Consider the following 17,405-nt stretch of genomic DNA (forward strand, 5'->3'; position numbering starts at 1 on the left):
GCTCTACATGAACTCCATCTTCCAACCTGGGTAACAACTTCTGTGAGACAGAATCTAGTGAGGGGTCAGAAAACATTCAGGGAAATGAAACAGATGTGCAAGAGGCAAGTGGGTGAAAAAACCCATAATCCTAACTGGGAGGAGAGTATTTGTGTCTCAGACTACTCTTAGGAACCTAGGGGCAGCCCCGATGCAGACAGTTTAAGTAAAAATTTCAGGCTTTATACTAAAAAAGGAAGCATAGTTTGGAAAATAGTTTTGAGGCAACAATGAGGACTATTCACATAAATTTTAAGGAAATGGCTCCATTCTATGATGCGTTAGTGAGAAATAAAAGTTCTTAAATTTGTAAACCATTATCAGGAAATTCATGCGTGTTTTTTCTAGTGTTGGGACGTAGTAAGAAGAATTACTGAGATAAAAGAAATACGTTGGCTGGCTTTAAATTAGAGCTGTTTCAGGAGAACGCTGTGACAAGTTTGCATGTCCACTCAATAAGATTTGTTTTCTAAGCAAGAGCCATTTGGAAGATTCAGCATCAATATGGAGCTCTCATCCCTAAGGTGATTTTATTCTCTACAAGAAAAGTATATTCATATATCCTTTACTATGATGTTTATTATTCATATCTTGTTACTTTTAAGATGATAATTATGCATTGTATATATGATTGTGTACCTTGCAATAAAATAAAAATTGTATTGCTAAAATTAACAGCAGAAGATTTCTGTGCTAAATAATTTATTCTTTTTTTTTCTGATGCAAAAGCAGAGAGTCTTTATTCAAGCTAGCTTGGGCTCCCCGTTAATTTATTCTTTAATACCTGAAATGATGCTGCACTTAAGCAAGAATAATGTTAATTGTTACTTTAAACTATATACCATAACTTTAACTTTCCATTCATGACAATTCTGTGGATGATCAATAGAAGGACCAAAACATGCAGGAATCTAAGCAATGATCTAAAATTTTTAAACCTATTAGTTGCTTAGGAAATTTTACCTGTTTTTAAGCCTTGTGGAATTTGTATACACAAAGAGCAATTTAAAAACCAGTATCCTCCTGGTTTTTAAGATATATGCAACCGTACATTTATTGCAGCATTATTTACAATAACCAAGATGTGGAAGAAACCCGAGTGCCTATCATCATCGATGGGATAAAGACGAGGTGGAACATGTAAATAATGGAATATTACTCCACCATAAAAATGAATGAACTCTTACCACTTGAGACAACGTGGATGGACCCAGAGGCGATTAAGCTACACTAAATATGTCAGAGAAAAACAAATGCCATATGATTCCACTTATATGTGGAATCTAAAGAACAAAATAAAACAGACGCAGGCTCATAGATGCAGAGAAAAAGCTGACATTTGCCCTATGGGAGGGAAGATGGGAGGCTGCATAAGAAAGTTAAACAGATTAAGAAGTACAAATTGGTAATTACAAAATAGTCATGGGGACGTAGAGTACAGCAATATTGTAATGACTGTAGGGTATCAGGTGAATACTTGAATTATCGGGGGTCACTTTGCAAATTCTGTAATTGTCTAAGCACTATGCTATACACCTGAAATTATTATAAAATAATACGGAGTAGTCACTGTAATTGAAAAATAAGATTAAAAAATTAAAATAAATAAATGTGTTAGGAAGAGAGTGGCCACAGCTAGTGTTGTCTCCATTTCCCTATTTCAGTCCCTTTCTGCCGCCATTTTTTAAAAAAATCTCTTGAAATAAAACTTCTGTTGTTGGCCCTAGCTGGTTTTCTCAGTGGTTAGAGCATTGGCCTTTGGACTGAAGTATTTTGGGTTCGATTCCTGTCAAGAGCACGGACGTTAGTTGCAATCTCGATCCCTGGTCCTGGTTAGGGCATGTGCTGGAGACAATCAATTGGATGTGTCTAGATTCACATCAATATCTCTCTCTCTCTCTCTCTCTCTGAATATATGAATGAACAAATGAATGAATTATGGTGAAGTAGGAAATGCATGGTGCTATGGCAGTAGACATATTCTGAATCATTTACTAATTGAATAACCTTAAGTTAATTATGTTCTTCTCACCTAGAAAGTAAAAGTAATAACTACATTTCAGGATGATTATAAAGAGATGATGATATAATTTATATTCAAATGATTTATAAACAATCAACCTCTATACAACAATGTTATTATTAACCTGCTAAATAATGATTCAGAAACTTTACTGGAAACCAAAATTAAGATTCCCTAGTGCCTTTGTTTTATAGTGAATTAAGAAGTGTGACTAGAGCCAATTATTACCTTTTGGAAACTGTGCTTCACTAAAGTCTGTATGACCAAAGGGAAGAATTAAATTCAGAAACTCTAATCTCACAAAATTGAGTTACGTTTGGCAATGTCTGGTTAGATGTGTGTACCAGATAACTTGGTAATTGTTAAATCAAAATCCAGAGAGATTGCTTGGGCTAGAATTCAAAGGGTTTTTCTTGAGACCAAGGTTTGCATTGTTGGACACAAAACATTTTCATAATAATGTCTCCATGAAAAAGCAATCTTCTTTTTCTGAGAAAAATCGGGGGTTTTTTGGAGAAATCTTCTGTTTGTTGTTAAAAGCCTAAGCCCACTAAATGTTTAAATGATTATCTGCTGAGAGATTTTTTCCAAACGGTTTTCCTTTAAATGTGCTTTCATGTATTATAGAGCCCTTAGACAAAGATGGTTTTACCCAGAAATTTTTAATGAAGTAAATCACTACAATAAAAAAAAAAACAACTGTTGGTTTTGGCATTGCCAACAAACCACAGCAATTCTAGGCTTTTGCTGTTCAATTAAACTTCATTTCACCTTAAACTCCATGAAGTCTCGCCCCAGCCAGTGAGGCTCAGTGGTTGAGCGTCAACCTATGAACAGGAAGACCAGATTCGATTCGTTTTTTTAAAAAAATATATTTTATTGATTTTTTACAGAGAGGAAGGGAGAGGGATAGAGAGTTAGAAACATCGATGAGAGAGAAACATCAATCAGCTGCCTCCTGCACACTCACTCCCCACTGGGGATGTGCCCGCAACCAAGGTACATGCCCTTGACTGGAATCAAACCTGGGATCCTTGAGTCCGCAGGCTGACACTCTATCCATTGAGCCAAACGGGTTAGGGCCAGATTCAATTCTTGATCAGGGCACATGCTCAAGTAGCAGGTTCGATCCCTATAGAGGGTGTGCAAGAGGCAGCCAATAAATGATTCTCTCTCTCATCATTGATGTTTCTATTTCTCTCTCCCTCTCCCTTTGTCTCTGAAATCAATAAAAATATATTTTAAAAAAACAATCAAAAGCCCTGGCTGGTTTTGCTCAGTGGCTAGAGCATCGGCCTGAGGACTGAAGGGTCCCGGGTTTGATTCTGGTCAAGGGCACATGCCCGGGTTGCAGGCTCGATCCCCAATGTGTCGTGTGCAGGAGGCAGCAGATTGATGATTCTCTCTCATCACTGATGTTTCTGTCTCTCTCTCCCCCTCCCTTCCTCTCTGAAGTCAATAAAAATATTAAAGAAAAAAAAAACCCTTCCATGAAGTCTCAAGCACACTTTACATATAGAAACAGTGGCATACTGAACTCAGTGGCAAGGAGCAAACGTGATGTTGTGCATTTATACTTCCAGAAAGGACTTGCTTCGTTTCCCTGGCCCTCCATGGTCCCAGCTCTCCTACCTCTGCTGCCTTTAGTGGCGTGAAGTCAGCTTGTAAGGCCAGAAGGCTTCACAGAGACCGGGAGAAAGGGGATCATAAGATACCTTTGTTGATTTTGTTCCATTGTGCCTATTCCTTCAGCCTACTCTGTTTCCCCACTGGAGCACAGCGCGGTACTCTGCACCTCTGGTTACCGAACCACCTTTCTTTGACTTCAAAGTCAAAAGAAAGCTATTGTATAAGTTCCTTCCACCTTAAAAATTCGGAGAAGTACATCTTCACTCACTGCCTGTTTTTTAAAGCACGGTGTCTTTAATTTCACACAGCCTGGCTTCTGCCCCACAATGCCGATTCTGCACAGCATTTCACAGGCTACAGGGAACTGAGGGGTGGCCTGTTAACTCCCAGGCACCAAAGAGGGAAGTTAAGGCCTGACTGGGGCTTTTCTTCTACACACAGTCGCAGTGTTATCAGTACCTGGCCCTCTGCATGCTCCCACTGGACGGTCCTCCTTTTTCTCGGCTTCTTTACATGCTTACATGCTACTCTTTCTCTCTTCCTTGGTTTCCTCCACACTCCACACTGCTGAGCTCCCACCTCACAAGTCCCAATTTTGTGCTCCCTCACTGCACCCTGTCTATGGGCCTTCCTCTCAAGGCTGCTTCTTTGTGTCCCCTAGGATGGATATGCTTTTGTTGAAAGAGACAGAGAGAGAGAGAGAGAGAGAGAGAGAGAGAGAGAGAGAGAGGTGAGAGAATTGATTGATGTGAGAAAAACATCAATCGATTGCCTCCTGTACATGCCCGACCGGGGGACTGAACCTGAAACCTAGCTATGTGCCCCGACAGAGAATTAAATTCCTTGGTGCATGGGACCCACACTCCAGCCAACTGTCACCCGGCCAGGGCTCTCAGCTCTTTTTGGATGGACCCCAAAAGTCTGTAGGGGCTCTGAGCTAGTCTTTACATTTTAATTTCAAACTCCACTATCTCAAACTCAGACTTCTCTTCTTCCCAAACACCCTCTCCCCGGAAAACTCCTGTTTCTGTCACACTTACCATAATTGCCCCAGTCACTAAAGCTTGCACAATTCATGGCAGCCTTGACTGGGCTGTTGCTTTTCCATAGCCAATCACCAAGACCTATTAGCCTGCCCTTTATTGTGTGACTTAAAATCTTTTCTTTTCCACTTTTCTGTAGTTCAAGTTCTTACTTCCTGTTTTGTTTTTTTTTTCTAATCCTTAGGTTTCTCCTGTTCCTCCCCCTCATTCCCTCCAAAAACTTCTACAGCCACTGCCAGGTTAGTCTTTTTCACCAGTTCAGGGTAACAACAGTTAACCCTTTTGAGTGGATCTTTATTGTGAGGTATACATATCTTACTTCAGTTCATCCTAACAAAAACCTTATGAAGTAGATACTATTAGTTTGATTCCCATCTTACAGGTAGAAAATTAAGTATCATAGAGGGCATACAACTGGCCAAGTTTACACAAGCGTAAGTGGCAAAGCTGAGATTCAGAACAGGTCACCTGTCTCTGAAACACATGGGCTTGTCTCCCACACCAGAGAGGCCTGGCCTCTTGGGTCCTGGTGTAGACTTCTAGCTGTGTATACCTTCTAGACTTCCGTTTTGCCCCTCGATCTCGCTATGCCTTTCCATTTAGTAGAAGGGGCCCCTGAGTCGTGTGTGCTCTAGTTCCTGGTAACCGTAAGAGCCACAGAGTTCTGAGCCCCACCCCCATGTCTGGGACCCTGTTGACCTGCCTAATTTTTGTTATTTCCATACTCTCTTCCCAGGACACACAATGAAGAATGGCCTGTATGCTGTTCAGCTGCTGTTAGATCTCAACCTGGGACCTGCCTGAATGCCTGTTTTTATATCGCAGAGCCTTGGGTATAAACCTGGGGGGAACTTTTAGTATATTCTAATTTGTACTTACAATAACTCTTTTAAGGAAACTTTAACTCTCCAGTCCCACTCTGCCAGTCTGATTATGGTAACCAGTAAATTATGACATTTGTCCTAATTAAAATCCATACTAAGGCTGACTTCCTGAGCAAGCTAGGTCTAGTCCAACCCAGAACTGCTTTCATTTCCCCCACATCTTTCTATTTTCCAGCTTTTTCAAGGGTCTTCCCACATTTGCCCAGCTCTCCCAACGTAAAGGATGTGCATTGGATCAGGGATTTTCAGGCTTGGCTATGTAACACAATCACCTGAGAAACATTCAACATACAGATGACAAGCCTACGCTGAAGTCCTACTGACTTCAGAACCACCAACTAAGACTTCCTTGAATCCTCAATGCTTATGCATAATAAACAATAATTATTCATGGTGGTTTTAGTGTTGTTTTTTAATGCTTCAATGAACTCATAAATTGCATAGGCGATGTAAGCCACCTGGCCCAATGCCTGACAGATAATGGGTTTTCAGTAAATGCTAATTAGTTCTTCTACTCTTTATTCTGGTCATCACAAGTTTATTGCTTTCATTTGTTTAAATAAACATTTTAAATAGAGTTACATCTTCTACATTTCTTCCTGTTCTGTATAGTTACAGTATCTTTAGTCAAAGTTTTGCTGGCTTATTCTTGATCTAAAATTATCCTTTCAGACAATTTCATTGATCTTTTGACATTAAACTTATTCATTAGTCTCTATATTTCTTAAACTTCTATAAAAACTATATATATTCTGCTACCTACTCTTTTTTCTATTTTTATTCTTGATATCTGCTTTCTTTATTTTTTTGCTAAAATTTTCTTCTAACCAGTAAAGTAGGCCTTGAAATTTCAGAGCCATTGACTTGATGTATCTTTACAATATTTTACTTTATTTAAATTACCTTTGTTGAACATTACTGGAAAACCTTGAAACTTAAATGTTAAATTTTCTGTCTGATTAGAATAGCCTGGATAGCTGGGAAAGGTAGAAGAGAATTTCAAAGCTAAGAGAGATCTTAGATATTATCAGTTTACCTACTTCATTTGCACGAGGCAGCTGAGACACAGATAAAGTGCATTACCAAAGGTGATGTTGTTAACTAGTTACTCTTATGGTGGGAGGGAATGGAGGGAGACTACCTCAAGTTTAACTGGGGCCTATTAAAATCGTACGAGTGTTTTTTCATCTGTCCCCTCCCCCTATATTTAGTCTCTTAAAATGACAGAAAAACAGCAAGCAATCAGAGGTTTTGGATTTAATAGTTTCTGTAAAGTCTAATTTCCAGTGTTGGAAAATTCAGGGTCTCTGAGTATTCTATGTTGCTGTGACGCGTCCAAAATTGGTACTTCCTAGAGTTGGGAGTTTTAAATGTACCAGTGAGAAAAGGTTTCTCTCCTTCAAGAGGAAAGAAGACCACTCCTCAAAACCCAGCAGATCTATCTCTTGTTCCAGAGCTTTTCCTCCTGTCCCATATTTTAAGGATTTTTGTTCATTTTGTTTCTGTTTTCCCAGTGGAGCAAGAAAGGCCAAAACCTAACCCGAGTTTCAGGATACAAGGCAGTGGTGACTGTGAAGGGAGTGATATGGAACAACGGAGTCACTCCTTCTGCACCCACACCCTAGGAATGTGCTTTAGAGGAAAACAACAAAAAATGCAAATAAAAAAAGACACCCACTAGAGTTACCAAATCCATTCACCCAAGACAGAAAAGAAGGTCGGAGGGTAAATGGCACAGAGAGAAAAACAGAGTATCAAATCAGTCCAGGCATTGGGCTAGCAAATGCTAGGGAAGAGCCACAGAGAAGCCCGTGGCCCTGTCAGGCCCTGGCGGTCTCTATCCACAGACTGGTGTCAGAAGATCCTGCCCGCTGTGCATCTGAGACCAAAACCCCAGTTCCTCAGAGAGAAGGGCACGTGCAGAGGGACCTTGGCAGAATGGGCCTTGCCTCTGGTGGGGAGAAGAGGAGCAGGGCCCAGAGCTTGCATAGCATCCCCTCTGGAGGACAGGTGGCTCCGTGGCCTGCAGCAGCCTTCCGGTAACCGGACAGGGAGGCAGTGAGTGGAACTCCCCTGTGAAGATCGAGCTCAGGGCAGACTGCAGGCAGATGGTCTTATGGAAGAGTCTGTTGCTTAAGAAGACCACCAAGAAGAGGTGCAACTGGCTTTCTGCCCATCGTTAAGCTGGTCCAGAATGAAGGAAAAAGGATAGAGAAGAAAGAGCCAGCCACGGATAATGTACGAGGATTGCACTGCTGTAAGGAAAGCCAAAGCAAGCCACATCTGAGTGACTAGGAAGGCCAATACTTTTCAGTGTTTGATAATTCCCAAAGTAAGGCTGGGCTGGGAGCGCAGGGAGAGGCCAGGGGTGAAAAGAAAAGTCCCGGCCTCTGACCACTGTGAATGCCCCGGCACAGACAAATCCCACAGCTTCTGGTCTTCATCTTCAGGTACGTGGACAATTGCCTAGGTGCTCCCTCGGGGGTGCAACGGCAAACCCACCAGAATCTAGGACACACATATCTTCTGGTTTCCCACAGGCTCGTCAGACTTCCACTGTCAATCGCATGCACAAGAATGTTCACTACAGTGTTTGTTCCTAATCGGGGAGAACGAGATGCTCTGGAATCAGAGACCTGGAGCAGCTCGGGCTGCCATAACAAAGGACCACTGACTGGGGACTTCAACAACAGAAATGTATCCTCTCACCATCTGGAGGCTGGATGTCCCCGATCAAGGTGTTAGTAGGGTTGGTTTCTTCTAAGGCCTCTCGCCTTGGCTTGTAGATGGTTATCTTCTTTCAGGTGTTCACACGGTGTTCCTCTGTGTATCTGTGTCCAATCTCTGCTGTGGTTACAAATAATGAGGGAGATCTATATGTATTGGCAGGAAAAGAGATCACGGCTTATTGTTCATTGGACAAAGGAAGTCACAGGACAATATGGTGTTGATATCCGTGATTCTTTCTGGAGGGGGAACAGGATTAGGGGCGAGAGTGGGATGAGGGGGACTTTATTTACTTGTGCCTCTCTGTGTGGCAGATTGGATTATTCTCAATTCTTCACTCCCTCCCTTGCCCTGGCTTTGCAGCCTCTCCCGCTGTGTGCCAAGTGTATTTCCCTGCCCCATGGTTGTTGAACTTGGCCAGATGACTTGGTTTGGCCAATGGAATTTACATGGAGGTAACAGAGTAGAAGCCTTAAATGTGCTTTCTTGGCATCGCTTGGTCTCTTGGGCTGTTGTGACCTTCAGTGAGAAGAATATACCCTGGGAAATGGCTGGTCACGGGAAAATGTGAAGACATGACGAGTCGAGCTGAAGCCAACCTCAGCTTAGAGCTAGCTCAGAGACCCACACACCCCTGAGCAATTATGCTTACCTTGAAAACATTCTGCTGAGTGAAGTAAGCCAGATACAAAACGACAAATACTGCATGCTTCCATTTACATGAAGTATCTAGAATAAGCAAATTCGTAGACAGTCTATTAGAGGCCACCAGGGGCTTGTGGGGTTATTACATGGGTACAGAGTTTGTGCTTGGGGATTAAAAGGTTTGGAAATAGATAATTATAATAGTTTCACAGCATAACAAATGTACTTAATACCACTGAATAAGGCACTTAAAATGGTAAATTTTGTATTATATATATTTTACCACAATTTAAGAAAATAATAACATGATATACCAAAAGACATTGAATTTATACTTTAAATGGATAAATTGTATGGTATGTGAATTATATATCTCAATAAAGCTATTAAAAACATGCTTGTTGTTTAAGTCATTAAGTCATTAGTAGCACTAGTGTGGCAATAGATGACTGATACTGTGTGTGTGTATGTGTGTGAATGTGTGCATTTTATAATAAGCACATATTATTTGTGTAATATAAAATATGCCAACAGAATTTATTGGCTCCTCTTTCTTGTCTTCCTGCCCAGTGGTGGCACCAGGATGATTCTGGACATTGCTCATCCTAATTTGGAGTGACTTGGCTTCTCTCTTCATCCTTGGCCGTCAACCAGATCCAAGTCCTGGCTGTTCCCGCAGACTGTGTCTCCACTTGGCTCCCTCCCCTTGGTCTCTGCAGCCATCGCCCTGGGTCTGGATTGTTTCATGGGTTTCCCAGGGGGGTCTCTCTGCCTGGGTCCATCCTGAGCCAGGGGAGAGGACTAATTTGCAACATGTTTCCATTAAGTTACCCTGCACAGCAAGCCCTGAGTCTACACACACACAGGCATATCACCTGGACATGTACCCCAGGGGTACAGATCGATCAGCTGTACAAACAGCAGCTGTAGACGGGTGGGGCTGCTGCTCCTTTCCCATCTGCTGGTCCTCCACCTTCAGGATCTCACTGCTTGGTTGTGAAAACCCCCAGCACTACGCATAAGGGGAATGTTCCATTCAAAACACTGGGTTAGAAGTTGAGAAAGTGAAGGACTCTATGGTTAATTATTGTGGCTTCCAATTTAAAAGTGAAAGAGGACCTAATGACTCTGATAGATGAGAAGTGAGCTTTGTAGGCTATAACTTGGAATTAAGAAATTGAGTTTTGCCCTAACTGGTTTAGCTCAGTGGACTGTGGACTGAAAGGTCTCAAGTTCTATTCCAGTAAAGGGCATGTACCTTGGTTGTGGGCACATCCCCAGTAGGAGGTGTGCAGGAGGCAGCTGATCCATGTTTCTCTCTCATCGATGTTTCTAGCTCTCTATCTCTCTCCCTTCCTCTCTGTAAAAAATCAATAAAATATTTTTTAAAAAAGAAAGAAATTGAGTTTTAACTGGTGGGAATGCAGACTGGTGCAGCTACTGTGGAAAACAGTATGGTGTTTCCTCAAAAAATTAAAAATGGAACTCCCATTTGACCCAGTAATCCCCCTTTTAGGACGATAACCCAATAAATCAGAAACACCAATCAGAAAGGATATATGCACTTTTATGTTCATAGCAGCACAATTTACAATAGCTAAGATTTGGAAACAGCCAAAGTGCCCATCAGCAGATTAGTGGATTGAAAAACTCTGGTTGATCTACATAATGGAATACTATGCTGCTACAAAAAAGGAACTCTTACTATTTGCAGCAGAATGAATGGATCTGGAGAGCATTATGCGAAATGAAATAAGCCAGATAGAGAAAGATAAATATCACATGATCTCACTCACTTGTGGTATATAATGAACAACATAAACTGATGAACAAAATAGAGCTAGAAAAAAAATATTTTAGCATATAATAGAAGTAATTCTGTTATTTGCAGATTTTTAATATTTCCTACAACTTTTGTAATCTTGGACTATGTTAGTATAGTTTGGTAGTATTATTATATTTAAATTTTTTCTTGAAATATTAATGTTTATTACATGTAACATTATTATATTTAAAATCTTTTTCTTGAAAAAAATTACATGCAATGTGTTAAAACTGATACAATATTATTGTTTTCTTATGTTTTACATTTTTGCATAATTTATTCTGAAACTAGTATTTGAGTATTCTTGAACTGAAACTAGTATTTGAATATTCTTTAAAAAAAAAAGAAAGTGAGTTTTAGTGCTGAAACAAACTTTATTCCATCTTTTCTACTTCCTCATGTGAACAAACTTTCTCAATATTTACATCTATAAATATGAAAAACACGAAAAGAATTAATGTTGAGCCCCATCTCATTCTATCAAAAACTAACAGGCAGCCATGGATACATGAACTAAGTGGAATTAAAGAGACACCAGCCCAGCCAGCATGGCTCAGTGTTTAAGCATCGACCAGAGGTCACTGGTTTGATTCCGTCAGGGTGAGGGTGCATGCCCAGGTTGTGGGCTCAATCCCCAGTAAGCAGCTGATCTTTCCTGTTTTCTCTCTCATCATTGATGTTTCTAGTTCTCTCCCTCTCCCTTCCTCTCTGAAATCAATAAAAATATATATTTTAAAATAATGAAAAGCCGAAACCGGTTTGGCTCAGTGGATAGAGCGTTGGCCTGCGGACTGAAAGGTCCCAGGTTTGATTCCGGTCAAGGGCATGTACCTGGGTTGCAGGCATATCCCCAGTAGGAGATGTGCAGGAGGCAGCTGATCGATGTTTCTCTCTCATCGATGTTTCTAACTCTCTATCTCTCTCCCTTCCTCTCTGTAAAAAATCAATAAAATATATTTAAAAAAATAATAATAAAAAGACATATCTATCTCATGAATATTTGTTTTGACTAAATTTTACATTTTTACATTTAATAATTATTCTTCAAATCTATACATAGTTTTATGATTTTTAATTAATTGTGTAGTAATAAAAATAATTATATGCCAACTTAGGAAAAAAGACAGAGACTTATGTTCACAGAAAACAAGTTTATTTCAATTTAAGTATATAATTTTGTTTGTGACAGGTATGTTAGGGTAATCAGTAATCATTCAAACATAAAATATGTATTATGTGAGGATAAAATTCTGTGTGTGTGCGGGAAGGGGGGGAGGAGTAGACCAGAAATATGAGCTTATGGGGAATAAATGTAAATTCAACAAGTGTTGAAGAGGAGCTAATTCATGTATATTTAAAATAGGTGATGGAATACTACACTGCTGTAAAAAGAAAGGATCTCTTACCATTTGCAACAGCGTGGATGGAGCTGGAGAGCATTATGCTAAGCGAAATAAGTCAATCAGAGAAAGATAAATATCACATGATCTCACTCACTTTTGGATTATAATGAACAACATAAAAACTGATGAACAAAACAGATCCAGAGACAGAGAAAAATTGATCAGATGCTCAAATCTCAGAGGGAAGGCAGGGGAGGGTGGGGGCAAAGGGGAGAGATCAACCAAAGGACTTGTATGCATGCATATAAGCCTCACCAATGGACACAGACACCAGGGGAGTGAGGGCATGAGGCGGGGGAGGGCGATGGGGAGATAAGGACACATATGTAATACTTTAATCAATAAAGAAGAAATAATAATAAATACCTTTTTAAAAATAGGTGATGGCTTATATGGAATCCATGGGATATTTAGATTTCATTAGATGCATGTTAAACGTCACTTATGCAGTTTTATTTTTATTTTAAAAAAATCAACATGTATGTATTGGAAATTGCATCCTTTGTAACTTAGAATTTATGAGAAATTTGAGATATCCACTGAACATCATGCAAGGAAGTGCGTGGGTATTTTTCAAAACGACTTTAAGGGGTGCAAAAGTGAGGAAACACTTCTGGGAACCGCTGCTGGGGGTGAGATCTGACTCCCGCCTTCCCTGCTACCAGCTCTTTGAACTTGGGCAGGCCACCCAGGGCTTTGAGCTTGCCTGCCTGTAAGTGAAGGGCAGCCTAACACTGACCCCTTCGGGCTGTCCTGGGAATGCACACGCCGGAGCGGGAGGAAGGAGTGTCTACATCCGCCTGAGGAGGAAGAGGCGGAGATTGTTGACGTGGCTCCGGCACGGCACGGACGGGATCCGCCGCCGAAACGGAGCCTGGCTCCCGCCGCCACATCAAATTACAAGAAAATTGCAGCGCAACCATCATTCAGAACTTCCTGAAATCAGGCTGAAGCCACACCGAGACGGTAGGAGGGGTGTAGCCGTGGAACCAAGCCCGGTACCACGACCTTATTTGGCGGAAAAAAATTCTCTTAAAGGGCCAGCGCATGACTTAATTGGATTTTTTTTGTTTTCAATTCTAGCACCGGGATAGCAGCTCGAAAGGCCCCGGGGACATATGGGGAGGAACTGAATTGCCTGGCATCAGGACCGGAGCTGGGGGAGGGGGCAGCTTTCTCCCAGACAAAGGCGTCCGCAGAGGCCACTGTTCCTTTGATAAGCCCTCCCTCCACCGAGCCAGCAGGGGAGCACCCCACCCAACTTTCAGACCTACTCAAAGTGTTTCCAGTGGCTTTTCCGTACGTGTGACCTGTCTTGGCTCACGCTTCAGACTTTCCTAACATCTCTCAAATAAGCGGCACCTGGCCTCAGCGTGCGGCACCTCTTGCTAAGTGGCAACCAGCCGTGTTTTGCAGCTTGGCCTCTCCTGAGCACCCCCAGGCCCCGCGCAAGCACGGGCTATCTGCAGATCGCTGTGTAACTCTGGCCAGGTGGCCCCGGGCAGAACACAGGCAGGGTCTGGTCTGGGCCTGCACCTCCGGGAAGGCCCCGGAGCCAGTGCACCCAGTGGATAGCTTCAGACCACACTGAAGCACCAAACAACCTCCTCCACAGGGGACATACTCAAGGGGTGGACTTAGCAGGCACTAGAGCTCTGCTAGAGTAAGTCCTGCTCTGTGTGTGTGTGTGTGTGCGCACCTGTGTGTGCACAGTGATTGGGGACGCTTTGCCACTGAACTCTACAGGACACCTACTCTTGCCACTGAATCCTACGGGACACGTGTTATAGGCCACTCAGCCACGCCTGGAGGTATAGCAGCTCCACCTAATACATAGGAACAAACACAGAGAAGGTGCCAAAAGGAGGAGACAAACATGTCCCAAAGGAAAGAACAGAACAAAACTCCAGAAAAAGAACTAAACAAAATGGAGACAAGCAATCCACCAGATGCAGAGTTCAAAACACTGGTTGTAAGGATACTCAGTGAACTTAAGGAAACAGTAGTTGAACTTAGAGAGGACTTCAATACCATGAGAAAGGACATGGAAACCATAAAAAAGGACATAGAAATCATAAAACAGAGCCAGTCCATGGTGGCCCCTGGCCAGCGGGCACCATCCATGGTGGGCACTGAGGCCCAAGGCGGGGTGAATGGCCCTTCCCCGGCCCAGCTCGCCCAGCTCGGAGCCTCGGCCCCCAGTGGGCACCTGTGCATCTACAGCAAACTCCCGGCCTGGAGCGGGGTCCTGGAATGGAAGAGGCCCAATTCCTTTGCGGACACCAAGACCAAAGTGATGCAGTCACTGCCTTGCCAGGTCTACGTGGATCCCAGCGAGAACCTGAAAACAGCGGAGTGGCCCCAGAAGCTGATGGTGCATCTCATCCGTGGGCAGCTGCTGGTCTCACTGGCCCCTTTGCTCCGGAAGTCAAGGAAGGTCCAGTTCCTTGTCACCAACAAAAACCTGGAGTCCGTCAAACTCTTCTACCGTCTCATGGACAAGGGCTACGTGGGCTGCATGCACCTCCCCCAGCAGGCCCCCGGGGAACCGTACCTCCTGATGCTCATGTACTCATCCAAGAGAAAAGCCTTCCTGGGCCTCGTCCCCGAGGACCAGAAGGGCATAGTCAGGGGTATCCGGCGGATCATCAACAGCCACAGGCAGATGAAGCAGCAGAGGCTGGAGCAGCTGGGCGGGATGGGGGCACAGCAAGCCCCCCCAGGGCCCACTCTGGAGGAGCAGGCACTCCAGCTCTGCCCCCCACAGCCTGAGCCTCCGGGCACTGTGGGCGCCCCTGAGGCCGAAGGGCAGGCCAAGCCCCAAGATGCTGCCCAGGACCCCCCGGGCACTACCGAAGGCCCCCCTGGAGCAGCTCCCAGCCCACCCTCTTCTGGGCCTGTCCTTCCAAACCAAGGAAAGCCTTGAACTGTCACGGGGAAGGAGTCTAGGGAGACATGCGTCCACTACATGTGGATCCTGGAGCACAAAAAGGACATTTAGGGAAACCGAGGGAATCTGAATCAAGAGAGACCAGTCAGTAACCTCTCAACACTGTTACACTAATTGTTGCAAAGATACCATACTCACTTAAAATGTTAAGAATAAGGGAAACGGGTGGGGGTGGGGGTGGGGGTGGGGCTTTATAGGGACTCTACTATCTTTGTAATTTCTCTGTAAACCTAAGACTTAGAATAATAAAGTTTATTTTTAAAACGTCTTCATATGTGCCCACACATTAATCACTGACCTTACGTTTTTGTGTATTCTTTCGGAGGTTTAGTGAACAAACACCAGCAAATGTGACTATACCTCCCTCCTCCCCCCTACAGAAATGGTGACCCCTCCCTCCCTGCTTTCCTCCCTCATTCCAAATCAGGCATAGAGAGTCCCAGTTCTTATTTACAACTGGGAAGACATTCTTGGGAACAGTTCCCTATTGATGGACACTAGCTGTTTCCAATTGTTTTCAGTTCTGATATGACTTCAGGGAATAACCTTGGCCGTGGACGAGTCTGTCTGCTGGACACCTTCCCAGTCATGGGACTGCTGGACCTGGCAGTTTGTAATTGTGGGAGGGCCAGTGGGATTTAACTCGCGTCCATCAGCATTCCTCGGGCCTGGAGATGGAGTGAAACTGCCGTGACACCCCAAGTTTGCAGTCCACAGGGGTCAGGGACCCTGCAAAGATTCCTATGAGTGTGTGTGCACATGTGGGTTCCTCTCTGGCCCCTGCCAGGGCCTCTGCCTTCCTGCCCTGGGGCAGGAACTAGGGCCCTAGCAGCCTGACCCCAAGAATACCTCCCCTTGGGTGGGGAGCGTGGGTGCGAGAGTTTTCTGGAGGATTGGGAGGTCTTGGGGTTCCCTTGGGGACCATGAGGGTGGGAAGTTCCACCCAATCCTCCAGGTCTGGGGTCAGCACAACCTGCCTCCATCCATGAGGCCTCCTAAGGAGACATTAGGATGCCCTAAGGCGCCCACCACCCCTCCTCTAGCTACCCGGGGCCTCCCCTGCCCTGGGTCTCACAGACCTCCCCTCTAGGGGTCGCTCTCCACCCCCTCCCATTATCTCTTCCCCCATTCCCAGGAATTCCAGTGCTTGCTCCTACCATAATATTTTCTCCACCCCCTTACACTCATGGCCATTCACTTCCCTTAACATCCCACCTTATCTCTCACATTCTGGGTGATTTAAAAAATCCCTCTCCCAGCACTTTATAGTAAAAATTTTAGATACACAGAAACGTTGGGAGGATTGCACCGTGGATATTCGTACCTCTGCCACCTAACTGCACTGACATTTTACTACTCGCAGTCTTCCTAATCGCTCCACCGCCGTCCTTAGGTCCCTTGGTCCATTGAACCGTATCGTATGTCCGTCATTTTTAATTTATTATTATTTTTTAGGTAAAACTTACATAGAGCGAAATATGCAAATCTTAAGGATGTCGCAGTCTGGCTGATTTTAGACGGCACGTGTACTTATTTTAACATATAACAGGGGGAAACCCCACACGTTAATGATAGTGACCCCAAGCTTCCTTGAACAAGGAATGTATTTAAATGAGCTGTGCTAAGGGGGGAGGAGGGGGGGATAGTAGAGATGAGGCGGGGCTTCCAACAGGCTGCCGCTGTCGCTTCCGGAGCTGCGGATGCCTCTAAGAGTGGCCTCGGCCTGGGGCGCCGGGAGCGGCCGGGGACTCGGCTGGAGTGGGTTTGCCGTGGGACCGAAATAGTGTGCGTGTGTATGTGCGTGTGTTTTACTGTGCAGTTGCGCGCCCCTTCCAACTCTTTGAGGCGGGAGTGTCCCTGTGAACGCAGCACCGGGAACACAGTAGGTGCCCAATAAGTATTTCCCGCGACCACACCGGTGCAGACGCTTTGCAAACACTATACGAAAATCAGAGTTTACTATTGCTGGGAGAAGCGCAGTCTTCGGTGTTGCCCTTCCCAGCGCAGCGCCGTCTAGCAAGCCGACGTGTTTGTTTGCAAACAGACCCGCAGGAGGAGGAAGACCGGAGCCCGGATGGGCGCTTGGGCCAGGACGTCCCCCCTTTTGGACTCTGGGGGCGGAGAACGCTCAGTGTCCCGCGATCCGCCGTAGACGAACAAGACCAGAGTTCTGTGAGCATGCGCACAGGGCCGCTGGGCCAGACTCATTACTATACAGCCGAGAGAGCCTTCTAGGT

Source organism: Myotis daubentonii, chromosome 17, assembly GCF_963259705.1.
Source record: "Myotis daubentonii chromosome 17, mMyoDau2.1, whole genome shotgun sequence".
In the NCBI taxonomy this organism is placed as follows: Eukaryota; Metazoa; Chordata; class Mammalia; order Chiroptera; family Vespertilionidae; genus Myotis; species Myotis daubentonii.